Genomic DNA, 23,195 nt, shown 5'->3' on the forward strand with positions numbered 1-23,195 from the left:
GGGAGAAGTAGTATAATTTTCCCATCTCTGTTGCGAGAGGCTCCCTATATGCAGTGGACTTTCTTAGTAGGGTCTCTGGGACTCCAAGGCCTACATACTGGATCCTTCTTCAAAAAGGGGAGAGGGAGTGCTTTGGCAAGGGGTGCCATACCATACCTCAATTGTGAGTGGCTCCCTTGGCGCTGTGGACTCTCTCAGCGGGTGAATGAGTGCTTAGTAACAGGGTACAAAAGGGCAGGGGGCTAGGCGGTGTAGCAGGCAAGGGGAGAGATTCAGGGAAGAGGGGATAGGAGCAAAGAGCAAAGGAAGTAGACAAAGAAAGAGAGAGCACTAAATGGGAACAAACAGCATCAGTTTGGGGGGCAAACTGTTTTCTCTCTGTGGCCATAAGTTTTCCCCATCTCTAAGGTAAAAGCCTAGCATATGCCATTCCAGAAGCTTTGCCATCCAGGACATGAAGCACCCAGTTAGAAATTCAAATTATTTTTTCACGATTCACCGAAGTTTATAGTATGCTGCACGTCAGCAATTGAGATGTTATGATATTAAGTTAATGGGTACAGAGGATGATGCTCAGTTCGTCATGTTGTGTGCCCCTGTTGTCGGCACCTGTGAGTCTTTGGTGGCTGTGAAGGCAAAGTAGGAGGAAACTCTATTATTTTGCTGTTTTGTTGGCAGCATGGATGCGCACTATATCAGCACCAGTCTCTCTGGTGTCCAGAGTCTCCCCAAATTCAGTGGTGTAGGGACCTCTTTTCCACCTACCGGGTGATTCTTTTAGTGGAGTGGAGTCGTTCTGGGGCCTGTATTAGCATCCATCCTCCTGCTGTGCAGTATGGCTCTTCTCCCTTGTTACCATTACAAAAAGGATACTACTGGTCTGTGAAAAGAGGTAATAAAAGGCAAAATCAGAATCTGTAACGTCACCTTAACCTGTGCTAAGCTGGAAAGGAATCCCATCAGCCAACCAGATGGCAGAACTTCATCATCTGGGATTGATAAGACCGGTACTTAATAGCACAGTTCACCTTGTACAATCGAGAGCTGTCCTAAATCAAAATACCAGTGATGGTTCAAGCCATGGTTGTAAGAGCAGTGGTGCTGAAAAACAGTTTTTGCAGTGATATTAAATGTAACAAAATCAAAAGTGCAATTTAAAATTGACTACCATGATAACTAAGATAATTTTATTATGTGCTTATCACAGTGTCAAGATTAAAAACAGAGTGTAGATAGATTGTCAAAATAACTATCATCAGTTGGTTAAACAAGTCTACATGTTTCAGCCATTCTAGGTAACAATAAACCTCAGGCTTTCTTCAGGACAGGAGACTACACTACTGCGAAATACGACAAAACAACTGTGTGGTGAAAAAATTAATTAATTAATTAATGGTGATACATCCTACCATACTTTATGACTTCGAAATGTAGGACGAATATTCACAGGAATCTTAGATTCTTTCCTAAAAAATACACAAGAGAAAAACTGGTAACAGTGCGAAACTACAGATTCGCATGTTTTCTGCCCAATACAACCTATGTATTCATTTTTACCATTAAAACAGTGATTTTCTGAAATCTATTCGGAGACAATCAAATTTTGGTTAGCTCACCCATTATTTCATGGGAATAATCCTCACCTCTCCTGCCAACTGCTCAGGTGATGAGGCCCCGCTCTGTATGTGGATAAAATGTGGCAGAGGACTAAATGAGTATCATTGCCTCAATTTTCCACTGGCTTAAGAAAGCTAAAAATATAGTTAATTGATATAAGCAAATAGAGAACAACATGACTGAGACTCCTCCTATCGATGAGTGAGCCAGTGACTCTTCGCTTAAAAAGTACTTTAAAAACTAAACCTGGAAACATAGCATTCAGTAATTATTAAAATGTTTAGAAACCATACTGTGGTTTATGGTATGCTATATATAGTTTAGTTTAGTATGGTTCATTTTAGACAGGGGCTAGTAATCTATGAAGATACTGGATCAATGTTCGAAATTACTTGCTCACATATATTATCATAACCCTTCAAAGAGGCGTGCAAGATAATTGCAAACGCCTACCTCTAAAGCAAATGGTCGGAAACTAAGGACCAGCATTGTTTGGGCGGCAGCAGCAGAACTAAACCAAACTCTACGTTCTCGCCAAACACAAAGCATTCAGTGCATATCAAAATGTTTTAAAGCCATGTTTTAGTATATAATATGCTATATATAGTTTAGTTTAGAATGGTTCATTTTAGACAGGGGCTAGTAATATATGAAGATACTGGATCAAAATTAAAAATTACTTGCTTACATAACACTTCAAAGAGGCGTACTTGATGGTTGCAAACGCCTACCTCGAAAGCAAATGGTAAAGTGGCTAGGTTAGAGATTGAGAACTAGCATTGTTTGGGCGTCTCCATCAGAACTGAACCAAACGCTTTTTTACCGCCAAAGTCGGCCCTGGCCTTACCTGTCCGTCGGTACCTCTGGCTATTCGTAAGCCGAAGGGGAGGTAACCGAACGGGCAGGGAGGGCCTTTTTATATAGGTCACAATTAACTAGGCAGACCTGAGGGGGAACAGGTACAACGAAGTCCGCTAACAGAAAATGCTATGTATATACTTCCTGAGGCACTTCACGCATGCGCAAAACGGCGCGGACCAGAAAGGAAGCAGGTAGTCCGGAAGCCAATGGTCCGGTGAAAGAAAAAGTGTTTGTACCTTACAGTGTGCGCACGCGTAATAATGCGCCATCCCCCTAAATGAATTCAACGGCGCTAACAATATCATGTGTGTACCTCTTATAACTCCTCACGCATGTGCAAGTTGGAGCGGAAAAAAAGAAGCAATTAGTCCGCAGACCGATATCCGATGACAAAGGGTACCTGACAGTCTGCGCATGTGCGAACTGCGCAGTTACGCTACGGAACATGTCAGCGTCCTGGGGAATCTGGGAATCATAGTTCCCTCTGTCTCAAGTGTCTCATACTTAGAGAGCTAAGTGGTCTCAAGAAGAAACAATGAAGCCGGTGATACTGTGTCTAGTAATGTGACTGACAGTATTCCTACATCCAGGCACATACGTGAATAATGCAGTTGTATGATGTTAAAGCGCCTATGGCCCAGACTCAGAGAGTCATTATAAAAACAATGTCCATTATTGACGTGTGATATTTTGTATGGAATGATGTCCTGATGATGTATAAAGGAAGAAAAAAAGTGTAATACGACAGACAAAATAATCAGGCATCATATCAGTAATGGTCTAGACTTATATATAATGGCATCAATGCATCGCACTAAGGAATAACCCAAGAGGCATGGTGTCCACCAAAAGCCAGGGCCATGGTGTAGTGTATTCTTACCGCAATATGCGTATGCTTAAACTATGCGATTACAGTATGCTAAACCATCTATATATTTAAAAAGATTAAGAAAAAGATATCTCGTCACATCACTAATATGTGGTGGAACAAATGGTTGTTCCAAGATAACCCATTTCATGTCTTCTGCCTTATGTTTTGTGCTCAAAAAATGATTAGTTAGGCGTGTCGCTTGTTTATTACACACAAGAAACAAATGTATTAGTGAGGGTCCGAGGGCAAGATTAACGACCCACACAGACACGTGCCCTAATAGTACGTATTCACAACAAAGAAATGTCTGTGGGTCAAAAGAAATATGGGTTCAACTGTGTATACTAATGTGTGGCACAACTTAAGAAAACTAAGAAAATTTACTGGTGCAAATGTGCAACAAAAAGCACTAAAATCCTTGAGTTCGAAAAATGTACCCATCAGTTCCCTCTCGGTACCGCCCTAGTCATCATTTGGGCTCTCCATAACCCAGGAGAGAGTGCAGTCCGTCACTAGATGTTATTGTGACGGACAATCAACTCAAGATGAGAAATTAAAAAATTGTATTTCTAGTGGGTGGTACCGAAGTAAATCAGTACACCGGGGTAACTGAATTGCAGTGCATAAGTGTATAGTAAAAAATTGTGAAATGTTATAAAATTGGATAGAATTGAGTAGAAGTAGACAATTCTAATAGTTTCTCTCAGTTCTCCCAACATTAAAAACAATATAATAAACTGACAGATTTTACAAAATATCTGTATGCAAGTAGGGTTGACATGTTTCAGCATATGTGGCTAGAAGTACGCCACTGCTTTCTTCAGGACCATGATGTAATAGCTACTGCAATAATAATGAAAAGATATCACCTGTATGATTTCAGGGCTTACTCAGTCTCCTCCAATGCACTATGGAAAAAGTTGCGCCCAAACAAGATACACAGAGAACCACAAGAAAGAAAAAGGGTATAAACATTACTGTATTGTTTAACCACGTAGTGCCATTAACACAATATATCAAAAGAGTATGGTAATTTATTCCATTACCCCAATTGAAGCTCGCTTACCTATTTGGTAGGAGAAAAATGTGTCACCCCACCTGGCTGCAGCTCAGTTGTGTGGAGCACCGCTCTGGTGAAAAGACAAAACAAAACAAACAAACTCACATTCACAAATTACAGGTATATTAATTTAGAAATCGTAGTGTTGACAAGCGATCTCTCTAGCCTGATGATAAACTCAACTGTTTGCACAAAGAGCTTCATTACTCTTGGAACATGGTGAAAACATATTAAAGATGTGCTAATCGGGCTAGCAGTGATTTCAAATGAACGAGCCCAGCTGCTTAGCTGCCGATAAACACCAGGGCAGTAGTATTGTTAAAAAGCCCGTCGTCACGCCAAAGGATGTGCTGATTGAGCTAGCAGTGATTAAAAATGAGCGAGCCCCCGGGGCAGGCAGTAGTATTATGAAAAAGCCTGTCGTCACGCCAATGAGAGAAATCCAATCACTACTCATGGCGATTAAACTGTCGATAACTTAAAACTAAGAAAAGTCACAAAATATGTCTACAGTGGGGCAGAATATCCACTAACCTTTCCGTCGGTACACCGGGCGTCCCTCTGAGCAATCTGGGGGGGCACCAGTGTACGTGTACTCGCCGTATTTGTTTAGATCCTGAGATCCCTTCAAGTCACGTGAAAAGCAGGAAACACGTAACCAACAAACTACAAAACTCCCGTGTTGTAATGGGAGTTGTAGTCTAATAAATCCAAGCACTAACTTTTGGGTATATAAATCACCTAACTACCAGAATACTCGAATGTTGCTGAAAATAGAAGTATAGTGGTTACAAATTGCTGATTTTGTAATTGAACCAATGTAGTCAACCCGTGTATTGCTGGGAGTTGTAGTTTGCCTAGTTAAAACCCTATGGGGTTCGAGACTCCCCCACTGACAATGTAGACAGGCTTGGTGATTACTAAATCTGATTGTCATACAGCGGGTGCAACCATTAAGGAATATTGAAAAGAACTAGAAACAAGTCAATGCACCTGCTCGATTATGACATTAAGACAATGTTGACATACATCAAATTTAGGCTAATGTATGCGGAGATCAGAACCGCTGCTGATACAATTATTTTGAGATGGAGCTTCCTATTGCTAGGTAAAAATACCCGATTTTTGCACGACTATTTGATTTGCTTACAAATAGGAGATGTATATGTGGTTATAGGGAAATAAGGACATACACTCAAAAGCTTGTCAATATGATGGTTATCATGCAGTGAAAAAATTCAGGCGGAGGTAGTATCTAGTACAGTATTAATTTACAAACCCTTTTATAAGCTGAAAAGAACAGATGCAGGTCATATGGTTATTTTCAGTCAGGATACTCGACCTAAATAACTGGATTCGCAGTCCTATACTCATGTTAATCCTTAAGAAGATTAAAAGTGATATACTTATAATACACCCACGGTATGTCTTCATTTAGGCCAACTTTATCACTGTTCAATTTATAGACCCATTTCTGTTCCTTTTTAAATAGATATTTAGCAATGTCTGCAAAATGTTCAGGTATGTTCGGTTGTTCCAAGACTGTCCATTGGAAGTCTGTGGGACCATGGCCAACCACCAAAAAGTGCGCCGTCAGCTGCGTTGCTTGCTTGCGGCACCGGATGGTGCTTTTGTGCTCCGAAATCCGAAGCTTTATTTTTCTGGTTGTCATGCCAACAAAACGTAGTTGGCATGGACAGGTGATCAAGTATATTAGATTCTGGCTATTACAATTTGTGAATCTACGCTGCTGCCAGGCTCTATTGGTAACAATGTCCACACTCAAGGATTTGGACGTCTGTGGGCACGCTGCACATGTCCCGCATGGGTGATGACCTTCCACTGCAGGTAGATCCCAAAGGGTCCCGACGGACCGAGAGATCTTTTTTTTTTGGTCGCGTGTGGACTAGCTTGTCCCTCAAGTTGAAACCTCTTTTGAAAGCAAAGAGGAGTCGGGATATTTGATCTCCTTCAGTATTCAGGATTGACCAATGTTTTAATACGATCTTCTGCACTTGATCCGATCTGGTGTTAAATGTGTTAACAAAGGTCAAAAGATTTGTTTTTTCTTTTACTATACGTGGTTCCAAGAGTGCCTCACGATTATTGTTTGAGGCACGTTTTTTTTTATTGCGTACAATCATTCTGGGGTATCCTCTTGCTTGTAGCTGATCCTCCAAGTTGTGCACATGTTTTTCGAAAGCCACTTTACTGGAACAATTGCGTTGTACCCTCAAAAATTGACCGTAAGGTAAATTGTTCCTCAGTGAGCGTGGATGACAACTCTAATAGCTGAGGAGTGAGTTCCTGGCCATCGGCTTCTTGTACAATTCAGACTCTAGACCATTAGGTGTTGTAATGATCAATAGATCAAGAAAAGGCAATGGGGCTTTGCTGTGTTCAACTGTGAATCTCAAGTATGCATTCTGTGCATTAAGCCATTGATGGAATTTGAGGAGGTCCTCTGTAGTACCACGCCAGATAAAAAGAATATCATCAATGTATCGCTTCCATATGCGAAGCAATTGATGAAAAGGGTTCGTGGGTGTTAAAACAATTTCCTGTTCGAAATGAGTACATATAAATTCGCCAAGCTTGGCGCGAAAACACTGCCCATGCTGATCCCAGCAATTTGAAGGTACACAGTGTCTTCAAATTTAAAGTTGTTCTCCTTCATAGCAATTTCTGCCAAGCTCATAATGAAGGGAACAGGAGTGATGGATTCTAACTCGCTTTGTTCCAATAGTCTCCCTACAACTTCCAAAGTTTCATTCTGTGGAATGGAAGTATATAAAGATTCCACATCGAAAGATGCCAAGATGTCAGTTGCTTGATCAAATTCTACATAAGGGAGTAGTCTTAAGACATCTTTTGTGTCCTGTAAAAACGTGGGCATCATTTTGACCATAGGATTAAGAAAATGGATCAACGAAAGTGGATAATGGTTCCAGAAGAGAACCGATACCCGATATTATTGGGCGCGCAGGCGGAGGTCTTTGTGGTTTATGTACCTTCGGTAAGATGTAAAAATAAGGTACAGATGGATGTGTAGTTTGTAGGAACTGGGCTTTATGAGAGGTGATCCAGCCTTCCGCAGCTGCCTCTTCAACCAGATGGCCGATGTTACTTTGAAGTCGCTCCGTCAGGTCAACTGACAGTGGAGCGTAAGATTTTGTATCATCTAGTTGGCGCAGACATTCACTGCGGTAGGTGGTAGTATCCAGCAGAACAATAGCTCCGCCTTTGTCAGCCGGTTTTATTGTTATATTCTCATTAGATGTTAAACAGCGTAGGGCTTCCTGTTCTTTCTTTGATAAGTTCACAAAAGAATTGGTTTGTGACTGAAAAAGTAATTTCATGTCACTTTCTATGGCTTGTTCGAAGGTTATGACCTTCGCCGGTATGCCAGTTGTTGGAGGATTATATTTCGAGGGTATTGTTTATTATACCTGATAGTGCTCTTATGCTCGTTTATTCTCACTTTAACCTTCCTGGTTGTCATGCCCACATACTTCAAGGAACATGGGCATGTGATCATATAAATGACCCTTTCACTATTGCAATTAGTATGCTTCCTAACGAGCCAGGGTCAACCCGTTCCTATATCCACATAGAGGGTTTTCTGTGTCTGAGGGCATGCCGTGCAAGAACCGCATGGATAATGCCCTTGGACCGCAAGGAGGTTCCACAAAGTATTGGTTGACTCCTGAGCTTGATGTCACGGTCTAGTATGTGCTAGGCTAGCTCGTAAATTCATCCCCCTTTTGAAAGAAAAGAGTGGTGTTGGAATGGTTTTGACAGCCACATTCAAAATTCTCCAACGTCTGCGGATAGACTTCTGAACCTGATTGGATAAAGTGCTAAAGGTGTTTACAAAAGTGAGTCTGCCCAAAGGTGGTTTCTCAACTGGTGCTTCTAAAAGGGCGTCACGATCGTTGTGTGAGGCCCTTTTCAAAGCTCTACGTCCCAGGCGTTTAGGGTAATCTCGTTGTCTGAGTTTGTTTGACAAATCTCTGGCATATGTTACAAAGTCCTGTTTATCTGTACAATTATTGCGAACCCGTAAAAATTGTCCAACCGGGATATTTTCTCGAAGCGATTTTGGGTGATGGCTATCAAAAGTGAGCAGTGAGTTCCTTGCCATCGGTTTTCTGTACAGTTTGCTGCCCAACCTACCAGCTGTTGGGAAAATCAGGATGTCCAAAAAGGGCAATATTGATTGACTGTATTCAACTGTAAATTTCAAATAGCGGTTCTTAGTGTTAAGCCAAATCTGAAAATCAAGTATGGCTTGGGCTTCGCCTCGCTAGATGACTAAGATGTCATCTATATATCTTTTCCACAGCAACACCTGATGGAAAAATGGGTTGCTGTGGTTGAGAACACAATCCTTCTCAAAAAGATGAACATAAAGGTTGGCTAAGCTTGGCGCGAAAACGCTGCTCATTGAGGTACCTGAGGTTTGCAGGAAGATGGTCTCCTCAAATTTGAAAACGTTTTCAGTCATCGCTATCCTAGCGCATTCCAAATTAAAGCTCACTGGTGTAATGCTGTCCAGGTTGCCAACCTCTAACGGACTCTTAACTGCTTCCAGTGTTTCCTCCTGAGGAATACAAGTGTATAATGATTCAACGTCGAAACTGACCAAATAGTCAGTCTCGACGTTGAACTCTACCTCAGGAAGCAACCTAAGGACATCTTTAGTGTCCTGTAGGTATGTCGGCATAGTCTTCACCAGAGGCCTGAGAAAAAAGTCCACAAATGTTGATAAAGGTTCTAATAGGGAACCAATGCCAGAGATTATTGGGCGACCAGGGGGAGGTCTTTGTGTTTTGTGAATCTTAGGCAAGAGGTAGAAGTATGGTATCACCGGATGTGTCGTAATGAAAAACTGAGCTTCACGAGCAGTGATCCAACCCTCTACCCTTGCCTCCTCAACCAAATGACCAATCTCAGTGGTCAACCTAGGTGTAGGATCGATAGTGAGAGGATGATATGACTTAGTATCACTAAGCTGTCTCAGACACTCTGCACAGTAGGTGTCAGTGTCGAGAATGACCGTAGCTCCCCCTTTATCAGCGGGTTTTATTGTAATGGTGGTATCTTAAGACACAGTCTTGGCAGCCAGTCTCTCTTTGTCGGACAGATTCTGAAATTGCTGATGTCTAGATGCACACAAAGTCATAACGTCATGGGCCACTGCCTTTTCAAATGCGCCTACTTCAGGAGGCACCTAATGAATAAGAGGGGTGAAGGTGGAGGGTCTTTTCAAACCGGTATTATGATTCAACTCCATGATCTCTCCCTTTTTCTCCTTGTTTCTAAAAAAGAAGTGAAGGCGTATCTTCCGAAAAAATCTTTCAAGCTCACAGCGTAGCTGAAAGGGGTCCCCGTTGTTAGGGTGGACAAACCCCAGACCTTTGTTAAGAACCTGTCGTTCAACTTCAGTGAGGGTACGTGAGCTCAGGTTTATTATGAGGTCTTCCCGTCCGAGCTCGTCCCTGCTTATTGCTGCTGTTGTTGCTGCCCTCGCCTGCTCTGTGTGTTCAGGAAAGTCGGTTCGTCCTCCCAATGTACCTGAGGCTGTCCTCTTCTCCTGCCTCTGTTGCGTCCACGGCCTTGCCCTAAAAAAAGCCTGGTTATCAAAGAATTGTGGCTGAGGATCTAGCCCTGATCTCTTGACTGGGTGAGAGTATTCTGTTTAATTCAGAGACTCTGTCCCTCACCACCCCTTGTTGTAAATATTTTTGTCCACCCTAAGCGTGGAAGGGTATACTCAGATGTGAGTCCCTTGCTCATTGCACCATCAGGATTCAAGCAAGCCGGGCCGAAGAGGCTGAAATGCCAGAAACCGGTCCCCGGTAGCTTGTTTCCTTCCCAGTGTAAGAATTGGCTTTTGTAGTTTGGTTTGCCCTGTTCCCATCATGCACTGGGACAGGAACAGACTAATTTGCATACAGCCAGGTTCTGAAACTGGGATGGTGCAGTGAGCTAAAAAACGGTGTGGGATCTAGCCCTGATCTCTTGACTGGGTGAGAGTATTCTGTTTAATTCAGAGACTCTGTCCCTCACCACCCCTTGTTGTAAATATTTTTGTCCACCCTAAGCGTGGAAGGGTATACTCAGATGTGAGTCCCTTGCTCATTGCACCATCAGGATTCAAGCAAGCCGGGCCGAAGAGGCTGAAATGCCAGAAACCGGTCCCCGGTAGCTTGTTTCCTTCCCAGTGTAAGAATTGGCTTTTGTAGTTTGGTTTGCCCTGTTCCCATCATGCACTGGGACAGGAACAGACTAATTTGCATACAGCCAGGTTCTGAAACTGGGATGGTGCAGTGAGCTAAAAAACGGTGTGGGATCTAGCCCTGATCTCTTGACTGGGTGAGAGTATTCTGTTTAATTCAGAGACTCTGTCCCTCACCACCCCTTGTTGTAAATATTTTTGTCCACCCTAAGCGTGGAAGGGTATACTCAGATGTGAGTCCCTTGCTCATTGCACCATCAGGATTCAAGCAAGCCGGGCCGAAGAGGCTGAAATGCCAGAAACCGGTCCCCGGTAGCTTGTTTCCTTCCCAGTGTAAGAATTGGCTTTTGTAGTTTGGTTTGCCCTGTTCCCATCATGCACTGGGACAGGAACAGACTAATTTGCATACAGCCAGGTTCTGAAACTGGGATGGTGCAGTGAGCTAAAAAACGGTGTGGGATCTAGCCCTGATCTCTTGACTGGGTGAGAGTATTCTGTTTAATTCAGAGACTCTGTCCCTCACCACCCCTTGTTGTAAATATGAGGTTGAAAATGTGGCATGGGTTGGGAGAACTGTGGTTGGTGATATCCCCACGGTGTTGGGGGCCACCAAGGTCCTTGTTGGTAATAATTACCTTGTGTTGCTCTCCTACGGTTGAACCTGTTCTGTTGTCCCCTCCCTTGTGGGTTGTTAGAAGTAGAGGTGTCTGAGTCACTTGAACTCTGATCAGATGAAGATGTAGAGTAGTTAGACCCGTAACGTCTGCCCTTTCTGTTGAATTCAGGAGGTGTATAAGTGCCGCTAGTATAGGAGTAGATTTTTTCTAGCGAAAAACGGGCTAGATCTTTCTTAAATTATTATATTTTAGTAAACAAAATAGTGTCTTTATATTCCTTGTTAGACTTGTTGGTCTCATCTACATTCTTCTTAAAGAGAGTACTGGAAAGGGTAGTCTTTATTTGTCCCTCTAGGATCTGGATTTCAATAAGGATGGCATCCGCCACCCTTTTGGCTGTTGTAATGATTAAAATTAGACAGTCGTGTGTACACCGCCACGCGATCAAGGACCAATCTCTGAGGAAAACTTTGTCAGTCAAAAACAAGCGAGGGGCATTTGTAACAATGAGTCCTGTAGGTGCACATTTGCCATGCAGATACTCTGCCATTACTTGCCCATGTATACAAGTCAGTGAATGAGTCTGGGCCCCACTGCTGGTAAAGTGTCTAAAATGCTCAGATTCTCTGTAAGTATGGAGTTTAGCACATCATCATCAAAAGAAAGGCCTACAAAATCAGCCATCATCAAGGCAAATTGAAAGTTAACCAGGTGAGCAAAGACGGCTTAAAATCAAGCGGTCATAAAAAAGAAGGACCCGCAGCCTCAGCTGCTCCAAAATACAAAAAAACAGTTAATGAGGAGTCTAAGGGGAAGATGTTTATAGACCTAGTAGTAGTATTCTATCTCAATCTACAGAATACCATTACAAAATGGATACCACTCGTCTGTGAAAAGAGGTAAAAAAAGGCAAAATCAGAATCTGTAACGTCACCTTAACCTGTGCTAAGCTGGAAAGGAATCCCATCAGCCCACCAGATGGCAGAACTTCATCATCTGGGATTGATAAGACCGTTACTTAATAGCACAGTTCACCTTGTAGAATCTAGAGCTGTCCTAAATCAAAATATCAGTGATGGATCAAGCCATGGTTGTAAGAGCAGTGGTGCTGAAAAACAGTTTTTGCAGTGATAATAAATGTAACAAAATCAAAAGTGCAATTTAAAATTGACTACCATGATAACTAAGATAACTTTATTATGTGCTTATCACAGTGTCAAGATTAAAGATAGTTTGTCAAAATAACTATCATCAGTTGGTTAAACAAGTCTACATGTTTCAGCCATTCTAAGTAATAATAACCTCAGGCTTTCTTCGGGACAGGAGACTGCACTACTGCAAAAATACGTCGAAACAACTGTGTGGTGAAAAAATGTATTAATTAATTAATGGTGATACATCCTACCATACTTTATGACTTCAATATGTAGGACGAATATTCACAGGAATCTTAGATTCTTTCCTAAAAGATACACAAGAGAAAAACTGGTAACAGTGCGAAACTACAGATTCCCATGTTTCTGCCCAATACAACCTAAGTATTCATTTTTAACATTCAAACAGTGATTTAATGAAATCTATTCGGAGACAATCAAATTTTGGTTAACTCACCCATTATTTCATGGGAGTAATCCTCACCTCTCCTGGCAACTGCTCAGGTGATGAGGCCCCGCTCTGTATGTGGATAAAAAGTGGCAGAGGACTAAATGAGTATCCCTGCCTCAATTTTTCCACTGGCTTCAGAAAGCTAAAAACCTGGTTACTTGATATAAGCAAATAGATAACAACATGATTGAGACTCCTCCTCTCGACGAGTGTGCCAGTGACTCCTCGCTTAAAAAGTACTTTAAAAACTAAACCTGGACACATAGCATTCAGTACTTATCAAACTGTTATGAAACCATACTGTGGTTTATGGTATGCTACATATAGATTAGTTTAGTACGGTTCATTTTAGACAGGGGCTAGTAATCTATAAAGATACTGGATCAATGTTCAAAATTACTTGCTCACATATATTATCATAACTCTTCAAAGAGGCGTGCAAGATAATTGCAAACGCCTACCTCTAAAGCAAATTGTCGGAAAGTAAGGACCAGCATTGTTTGGCCGGCTGCAGCAGAACTAAACCAAACGCTATGTTTCCGCCAAACACATAGCATTCAGTGCATATGAAAATGTTTTAAAGCCATGTTTTAGTATATAGTATGCTATATATAGTTTAGTTTAGTATGGTTCATTTTAGACAGGGGCTAGTAATATATGAAGATACTGGATCAAAATTCAAAATTACTTGCTCACATAACCCTTCAAAGAGGCGTACTTGATGGTTGCAAACGCCTACCTCAAAAGCAAATGGAAAAGTGGCTAGGTTAGAGATTGAAAGCTAGCATTGTTTGGGCGTCTCCATCAGAACTGAACCAAAATGCTTTTTTACCGCCAAAGTCGGCCCGCTTTACCTGTCCGCCGGTACCTCTGGCTATTCCTAAGCCGAAGGGGAGGTAACCGAACGGGCAGGGAGGGCCTTTTTATATAGGTCACAATTAACTTAACGGACCTGAGAGGGAACAGGTACAAGGAAGACCGCTAACAGGAAATGCTATGTATATACTTCCTGAGGCACTTCATGCATGCGCAAAACGGCAACGGCAAAGAAGAGGTGAAGGGCAACAGTCCTCACCTCTTCACGATGGGTCTACCATTAGTCCTGGGGTCAACCTGCTGTGCTGTCGATGGCTCACCACTATTTCCCTGGTGGGGGTGGTTGGGTGGGTGCCCAAAAGGATGATTGATAATTTTGTTGCCCCTATTGATGCCCTGGAGTCACTGTGGTAATTGTTGCTCCTTTATCTATGGAGCGTCTCGGCAGGGTGCCATCTTAAAGTCAGGCACCCAGCTTCTGCCGCCTCACAGCACCCGGCCGATAAGTCCCAAACGGTCCTCTAGACCCAGAGGGGCTCCTTGTACCTCCTCCCAGCATTGGGTGAACTCTCGCAGATGCACCGCACCAAGTTGCTCAAGCGGGTCAGCCCCTTGCGTCCAAAATGGCAGTTGCTGTTTGCAGTTACCGGATCAAAGTCCCGGTAAGGCCGCTCTCAGCAGTATACGCTGTCGCAGCCCCAGGAACATCCCAGGCACCGACAGCGAAGGTGTGGTAGGGCTCGGCAGGGGTCTCCACGCTGTTGCGAGCCCAAAGGACTCGGTGGCCCTCCACAGCAACATGGCAGCCACTGCTTGTTGCCCTCGCCTCCAGGGTCCCATCCGCTCTGTTTGCTGCAGTTTTGCCCCGCAACAGGTCCCCAGCTCTGCCACTGGACCTCTGACAGCCCCGGAAGCCCTCGGGGATAACTGCAGATGACCCACGGTGGCATAAAGCTGTGCAGTGGGCCCCGGTTGCACGGAGCACACGGACTACACGTCCTACTCCATTGCTGCTCCCGACCTCTCATGTTGACACCAGTTGACTCCTCTATGTTGACACCAGTCACCGCCACGGACTTGAAACATACAGACGCTGTTACTACTGGGTTAAGTGCAGCAGATAATTATGCAACTGGCCTTCTAGCACCTCCATGCATTTGTGCGAGCACTGAGAGAGTACAGCCCTCCCTATCACTGCATAATAGACCAAATGCTTTGTTATAATCAGGCATTCCCAGTTTTGGGGCATGAGAGAGACTTTCTCTCAGCTCAAGGAAGACAACCAAGCAATTGTTATCCCAGGTTACCTGATCCAACACATCCTTGTTTGTCAGCCTCTGTAAAGGCTTACCCAATAGGGAAATGTTAGGTATCCACTGCCGACAATAGCCTAGCATTCCCCAAAACATCCTGACTTCTGTCTGTGTTGTTGGCAGATGTATTTGCAGAATCACTGAGCTCCTTTCCTGTGACACCTTTCTTGCTCATCTCTCAATGTGATGACCAAGATAGAGAACTTTCTTTTGACAATACTGTAACTTGCTTAGGGACGCTTAAGGTCCAGTCTCAGCCTGGTGGTTCAAAAGTGCAATAGTACCAGTCTTACAAACTTTTTATGTATTTGACACAACCAGCAGGTTGTTAATATATTGCAACAGGACAGAGTTACAGGGCATGAACAGGGACGCCATATACTTCTTGAGGAACTGGTTGAAAATAGACTGACTCTCCGTATACGCTTGTGGAACTCGGCACCATGCCAAAACATGGTTGCCGAACTAAAATGCTAAGAGGAACTGACTGTCCTAATGCAATAGTATGGAGAAGAAAGCCTGGTAAAGGTCGATGACAGTGAACCACTCCTCACTTTGAATTTTAAATAAAGTCACAACTGGATTTGGTACTGTTAGGCAACAAAGAACTACAATTGTATTAATCTTTCTTAAATTCTGAAAAGTGCAATACTTACCGCTAGGTTTCTCTATGCCCATGTTGGGTGAGTTACATGGACTCTCCATCATTTCTTTTAAAATACCTTGTTGTATCATTGACTCGATCACTGGAGTAATTCCAGAAATAGTTTCAGGGGTCAAATTATATTGTGGGATTGTCAGGTACTCAGCATTGGGCTTTATTTGTATATGGACAGGCTCATTGCTTTGACTAGTACAATGTCCTTTCCTGAAAAGTCCAAAACCTCTGACTTCACAGTGTCTTAGAGATCTGAGGTTACTTGCATTCATAGGATACAATTCAGTTGACCTCGAGTCTGGGGAACTGGGTTCGAGCCTCGGCAATGACGCTGAACATCCTGTAGTTCTGGACAAATCACTTAATCTCCCCCTGCCTAACAAAAAGGAATGTGTCCTCATGTAATGCAACCGAGGCTATGTAAAGCGCTCTGATACCTGATTCGGGTCAAGTTCACGCTATATACAACTCTGTAAAATAAAAATAAATAAACTCTGATTGGCCAATTTAAAAGCAACATCCTTATCATGAGTCTGGAACTCCATACTGTTTGGTGTGCATTAAATGGTGCAATTCAACTTGCACAACAAATTGCGTCCCAACAGACTCTCAGATCTCGAATCACATACCACAAATTGAGGATTCTCCTCAAATAATCCTATTTTTAGAGGCACTTCCTTTGTTATGAGGCTTGTCATTTGCTTGTTCATGACTCCCACTACTTGGATTCTTTTTCCCGAGACAGGTAGGTTTTGAACTTCCACTGTTCTAACAGAAGAGCGGGTAGCACCAGAGTCGATCAAAAATGACACAGTGTGGCCATTCACCTCGCTATCTACGAGTGGACCTCTGGTCTACCTCCAAGACTGCAACAAGCACGCAATCTTCCTCCCCCCTCAGGCACTATCAGGCAGAGTGATGTGAGCCATAGTTCTCTACTGTATCAAACAAGGGGCACTGTTGGAATGGGTTGTTGTCCTGGAAGGCATTCTGATTAATTTTGGAACTTGGTTAGAATTGATTCTGGGGCCATTGGCATTTTGCTGTGACATTGGGGTCGTGTAACTTGCATCACTGGAGCTTGGGGCACATTGAAATTCTTTATTCTTGATATCTGCAAATTATGTGACTGCACTGGATTATTTTTCTGGGGATGTGAAAACCCTGAGCTTTGAACCTGATTAGCAAGATTAAGACAACTATTTTTCATTCCAATGCCCCAGCTTATTGCAACAGTGACAAGAGTTAGTTCTATTTAAAGAAGCTATATCAATCCCAGTACTTAGATCAATCAGATCACCATGACCTCTACCTTGTGAATGGAATCTACCTCCTCATAGCATCACAGGAACTCCCTGCTGATACACTCCCTGCATGGGGACAACATCCTGACAAAAGGCCAATTCTGACTGCCTCTTAAAGCAGCCTTCATTTGTGGAACCATCAATTTCTCCTGTTCCATTTCTATTTTACCATTACAATACTTTGCATACCTTAAAATCTCATCAACTGACATATCCTTCCCAAAAAAAAATGTTTCTGAATTATCATGCTAATTTCAGGTCTCAGTGCTGCCACAAACCTTGACACAAAATGTCCCATATCTTTGGGCTCATAATACTCCATCCCACTATACTGCTTGAATGCCAGAAACAATCTCTTATAACAGGCATGAATGAACTCTTTGGGTTCTTGGTTCGCTGTTAGTAATGGGATCTCTGGTTGGCTAAGGCTTCGCCAAAGCCAGGCAGAGACCACCACGCCAGTCAGGACAAGGGAGCTATATGCCGAAGATAACCCTTGCTCACCCCCTTGGTAGCTTGGCACGAGCAGTCAGGCTTATCCCGGTGGCCATGTGTAAAGCATTTGCACAAGCACACAGCAAAAACATCCCAGGCACACAACAAAAGGAACTCCACACACGGTTATATCAAAAATAGCCTTTGTATTCTCATAACACATTAGAATAGTAATCACATAATATACATTGTGCCACCTGGCACTAGGTCATATTTACAAGGGATTATTTACACCTGGTAGGGCCCACTGGACCACTGTCAGAACCATCACAAAGTGAACCTAGTACAAGTAAGACATATCATAAACGTACAACCAGTAATCACTGGTAACCACTGTACTCAGCATCAGCCTGTAGCATAAATCACATTATGCACAGTATCACATTAGGCGCCAAATCTATTGTACGCCAACCTCACCAGTCTAACATCTTAGTCCCTAACCTCCTAAGCAGAACTCACATTAGGGGTAAAACTCACAGTAGGAAATAATCTCACTGGCATAATCACATTACGCACATAATCTCATAAATCCAAACGCATTTAGAGGCATGAATCATTGTAAAGCATCACATTTCCTAACATCACATAATCACTGACCCCCTGGCCAACTGGCCTTCCCAAAGGAGCTCAAATGCCCTGTGTCCAGAATGTCAGGGCTGCTGCCTAGCAGCGGAATACAAAGGGCACCATTGCGCTAGGGACAAGGAGTGCATCTCACTCCCATCTCTCAAAATGCCCCCAAAGAACTGTGGCTTAAACGTTTCAGCTGCCCACTACTTCCTGGGCAGCTATGAATCAAGTAGAGGCCTGGCACCTTTGTGCCTCCGGTCCCACTCAAGCCCATCTTGTTGCAGCTGCCCGCGCTGGTGCGGCACAGCTGTGGCATTTTTCATAAAAGGGGGCCGAGCACCTCTGTGCCCTCTGAACCTCCACGTAGCACTAAACACATGCCCCCATCGTTGGGGTGGCCTGCTCTTGTGGGACTGCCCAGGCACCGAAAATGTGCCTCGGTATGCCCCAAGTGACTGGAGCCCTCTGTGGCTCTTTTATGCTTGAATAAAAACCCCAAGCATTCGAGTGGCCTGCTGCCAGAGGAGCCGCTCAGACTCTGGGCCTCTGTTGGCACCATACAACTCGAGCCCTCACTCACCGAGACTCACTGGTGCCGCTCTGGGTCTCCTTGGGTCTCCTCTCCTCTTCCATGCGGCGGGGGCAGGCACCAACAGTGTGCCTCATGCCCCCGGCACCGCAATCTCTACACCGCAGGGCTCTCCCTGTGACTTGGGAGCCCCGAGCTGTCATCAGCGACCTCGGCCGCCTCTTCTCTCTTCAACCGGGCCCCCTCCTGGGACCCAGGAGTCGCATTGATAAACCCAGCACTATGTGAGGCTTCCCTTCCTCACGGGAGCCCAGCGCTGCCCTCAGCGTCCTCGCTAGACCCTCCTTCTGGCCATACCATGGGCGCAGGGCTTCCCTCGGGGGAAGCGGAAGTCCCACCCCACGTCAGGCAGCTTTGCCTGACTTTCGGTTCGAACAAGGCTGCAGAGGTGACTTTTTCTTGGTGCTGCAGTGCGGGGTGGGCACCCGCCTTCTCAACCAAGCAACCAGTGGGGTGGACGCCTGTGAAAGGGCGCCACAAGGCGGGGTGGGCACCCACTTATTTTTAGACAAAGCGCAGGAACGCAAGGTGGGCACCCGCTCCTCTCCCCTCCAGCAGGGGCAATATCCACGTCAGGAATTCCCTCGCCGATGACTGCAGCTCAGCGCTGCGGAGCCCTCGTACTCCTCTTCTGGGGGGAAAATATAGCGCTCCCAAGGTGCCAGTACAGCAAAAGGTCCTGTAGTAACATGAACTAAGTCCTTAGAGGAAAGGACAATGCAGGGCCCAGGGAGGCAAGCCTCCTGGCAGCCCCCCCCCATGTGCCCCACCAGCAGCACGCCCCAGCAGGATCAGCACCACAGAATTGAACATTTTCATGGGGTCACAGCCCCTATATTTATATCACACAATTCTGTGTCTCAAAGTGCAGGGCATGGGGGAACCAGATGCAACTGGTTCAGCAGGGATTTGGAGCAGGTTGTATTCAAAGCTCCCCTTCCCCTTTGTCAGGTGGGGGCTCAGTGATCATACCCACCACAGGGGATGACGGCAGCATTGTACAGCCTGGGCACAGTCCTATTCAGTGTCAGGGGATTACCCCTCCCACTACTCTTAGCCCAGGTGTTCCATTCAGCCTAGCTGACTCACCCTGCCCCTCCTGGAGCCACTCACACCTCTCAGCTCCTGTCACTCACAAGCCAGAAATGCAATTCTCATCAGGCAGGCAGACACATACCACACAGAAATGCCAACTTCTGAAAGTGGCATTTCTCCACCAGTCATCATAAATCTGCACACACCATTGCACAGCATTTATCCTCACGAGTTCATACATACTAAACTCGACCCTGCACTCCTCTCATACTAGGAATTACCATGGACACACATCCCCCATGCATTCCTATGAGAGGGAAGGCCAATCTCACCACACGTACACAGAGAGCGCAAGCACTTTACAGTGGGCCACAGTGCTAAAGTGCCCAGAGGCCAAAAACCACTACCACAATGTCAGACCTTGAGGCTAAAAGTTCAGGGGTGAACCTGTCAAAATGGGCCAAGTCCAACAGTCGCCCTATCCCACCTATTACTCAGGAGGTCTTCTTCTCCCTTCTTAAAAGGGTTTGTTCAGGCTCCCCGGCGGATAGCTGTCCCCACATATCGCTCAGGAGATCCTTCCCACTTCCCTGAACCCCCCCTATCGCTCCTTAAGAACTCACTCAGTGCGGGCATCATCCTGTAGTGTAGTTCCTATATTCCCAATAGGCTCTGCGCATTGGAATAGTGTATCCAGTAGTTTAGATGTAGGACTGAAGTCGATTAGGTCTCTACCGAATATACTAGACTTAATTGTGTGTGTGCCAGCTAGCTCAGAGGTCACTAGAAACTTTCTCGAATGAACAAGAAGAGATTAGTTTTTGACAACCCCATAAACATGACAACTTCGCTTCCCAAGAATATGAAATCTATCTCTAGAGTCGCGGAAACAATAGATAGTTATTTTACTCAGTCAATCGTGCATGCTTCGTTTCACCAGAGGTGCAGAGAAATAGAGAGACGGGCATTTTCAATAAAAGTTTTTTATTAAACAGTCTTCTTTCTTAAACATAAGAAATGAACTGCTGCAATTGTAATACTTGTGGTAAAGTACAAAGCATACAGTACAAAGAGTATTATAAAATAATATTGTAAAAGCATGATATGGTTTCTAAGCCATAAAATACCTAAGATGCATAAAATACATACAGTGACAAATAATGACTAAATGTACTCAACTGGTGCTTTCTAAAATACGCCTACCCCGGTGTACCTAACCTAGGTCTAGTACAAGGGAAGAAGTAGGTGAGGTGTAGCTTAGTTTAAGTATTCTTTGCCAAGAATCTATTCCAAGAAGTCTCTAAGGGTCTAATCAGCTCCGTTCCTTGGTTTAGAATGCAGGAGGTCTTGTATCACTCTTTCAAGACTCGATTTCCCAGCAACCCGCAAGGGTAGCCTGGAAACACTGGAGCTGGATTTCTCAGCAAGAGAAAAGACAGCGTCTCTCTCAGTGCGTCAGCTGGAGGGTCGGCTTCCTTCGGCACTTGCTGAAGCAGGGCGTCGGGCAAGTAGATAGTCGAACTGCTCCAAACCACTGCGTGTTTGTTTGGACAAGTGTGGGCATATTTATACCTTGAAGGTGCCGAGTTTGACGTTAGATTGGACATAATAACGTCGTTAGAGACTTGATTCTTGAAAACTCCATGATTTCTTGGATAAATTAATATTCATGCAGGGGGAAGTACCTGACTGCTGAAGGCGGGTTTTTCCAAGAAATCGTTGTAGGTTTTTGGAACTAGTGGAAGTAGCCAAGCCGTATTAGAACTACTTGAGCTATGTCTTAATATGGTTGTGATTTCTATGACTATATTAGGATACGATATTTTATACCTATATAAGGGCATGAATCGGGAAATTTACACTTGGGTCCTAAAACGCTATACAACAATTCTCTAACTCTTTAAGAACGCGGAAGCCGTACCGATCTTGAAAAAAACAGGCTCTGATCCTCTTACACTCAGCAACCTCCGCCCCACATCGCTGCTGCCCTTTCTGGGCAAAATCCTGAAGGCCCATGTTATGAATTGACTGAGCACGTTTGTGGAGCACTCCCACTACTTAGACTCACATCAAGCGGGCTTCAGACCCGACACTCTACTGAGTCTATTCTTTTGGCAGTTCTTTTTTTATTTTTTTTATTTTTGAAAACCTTTATTGTGCATCAAGTAAAGAACAAATACGGGCCCACAACCATCCGGCCGGCCACAAATACTCATGAAGCACCAGTGCATGCAATACGGCGACACAGTAATACTTCAGTATCATCAGCAAGTATTTAAAAATCAAACTGTAAAGCGCGGCGATACCATGTCACAGGATCAATAAAGGTTAATTTTAAATTTTCTGTGCAGCTATTGAATTCAATTTGTACGGTTTCTCAATCATACAAGAAAGAAAAAAAAATAAGATAAAAGGGCAAAGTCCGTGTAGGTGGAACATGACATCGGCTACAGTTCACCACGTAGTTTAACAACCCAACAATCAAGTCCCCACCAGGCGGGATGGCAGCTAGATGAACACGCTACAAGGGTATCAGTCCTAACATCCCATACAATACCCGTCGCCACCCAACCCCCTAGTATGCCTAAACACGGGCCAAGACAAAAGAAAGGGAAAAACAAAAGCGAAGAGCAAAAATAGGCACCATAGAAACTAAAACTAGAAACTAAAAGTCTAACCCCCCACCCTACACGCATGCAGAGGCTATGGCCTACCCCCCCCCCCAGCAGTGTGTCTGTCGCCCCATAAACCCGAAATATAGCAAGAAGAGAGAAGGAAGAAGCAAGAAAGAAAGAAAGAAAAAGAAATGGAATAAATATAAACCTGTGTTATAGGGAGTAAGAAAAGAGTATTCTATTCTATAACTCCCACAAAAGAAGAGGCCGGGAGGAGGGCCAAGTACACATATTCTCGGTCACCGCCGGCCAATAAACATCCTCCACCCCAATAACATCGGCAAATAGTTCGGCAAAATTTTGGCAATTAGGGAGAGTCACTTCGAGGTATGTAAACGAAACAGACCGAAATCAAGCCCTACCCGGTCTCCACCCGCCAGCGTGTCAATTCACCAGAAAAATCGCCTAGCCCTGGCCCGATCTAGGACGTATCCCCTTGCCCTCCCTCTATGGCAGTCCAGCATAGTCCAAGACAAAGAGAGAAAATGGCCGCCCAGAGGAAGGGGGAGGTGCGTGACCACAGAATGAGCGTCGCCCACCCTCGAGAAGTGTTTTTCCCTCGGTCAGAAGCCCTTCCGATACTTCTAAGTGGCAAAAGTTCCATAGCAGGGAGATCGAAGTCCCTAAGGAAGGAGTAGATGAGGGGGCGAGAGAACATGCTTCCAGTGTCCAAAGCAGCGGAGATGTTGAGCGGGGCAGATAGTCAGCCTCGGAACGGAGGGGAAACAATGTTGCATCAACAGACCTGATGGGTGGCTGCGAGTAGTTACAAGTATCGGCAATCGCTACATCAATCTTGCCATGAGCACTCGAGGATATTGGGTCACAGATAGTCTGTAGCGAGGGCAAATCCAAACTTTGTCGGGGA

Source organism: Lissotriton vulgaris, chromosome 10, assembly GCF_964263255.1.
Source record: "Lissotriton vulgaris chromosome 10, aLisVul1.2, whole genome shotgun sequence".
Lineage (NCBI taxonomy): Eukaryota > Metazoa > Chordata > Amphibia > Caudata > Salamandridae > Lissotriton > Lissotriton vulgaris.